We start from the raw sequence: 620 nt of genomic DNA, 5'->3' as shown, positions 1-620 counted from the left end.
TGGAAGTGGTTCTAACGCTCTCTCGGTAATGGTGAGTATATTTTGATTATAATAAGATAGGTGATTTGTTATATGAATATTTTGAGAAGAAGCCTTTGTTTATTCGTATTTCTTTGTTTAGTCTTCCCTCAGTTGTTCCTGGTATCCTGGGAATAATGATCTTATGGTATCTTGACAAAATGAAAATTGTAGTTATTCATATTCCCAGCTACATAGGGATTAATAAAGCTTGCAACTGTGTGCAGTTGCTTCTGCCTTTGCTCTGCACCCCCTGTGTCCTGGGGGTATGCAACCATACCCAGGGCCCCCAATTCACTAGACATTGACAGTGGGTCACCCCACAAAACACAGAAGCATCTACCTTAGTCAAAAATGGATATTTTATTGAATGCACACACTAACACTGATTGATCACATCCATGTAACTACTGAAGCTTTTTCTGCTCTCTGTAGCGGTGATGACGTCAAAATCTTACTGAAAACCATGCACACCCGGTTTAGGTTGTATTAAAGTAGCCCACGATTTCAGTGCTCCCTGCAAGGTGCCATGAGACAGCAGTAGCATGAGTCTGCATGCACCTCGACAGTTTTCACTAGGGACTACACACACACACACTTTA

This window comes from Rattus norvegicus, chromosome 19 (genome assembly GCF_036323735.1).
Source record: "Rattus norvegicus strain BN/NHsdMcwi chromosome 19, GRCr8, whole genome shotgun sequence".
NCBI classification, from domain to species: domain Eukaryota; kingdom Metazoa; phylum Chordata; class Mammalia; order Rodentia; family Muridae; genus Rattus; species Rattus norvegicus.
Note: the sequence above shows the minus strand (reverse complement) of the source record.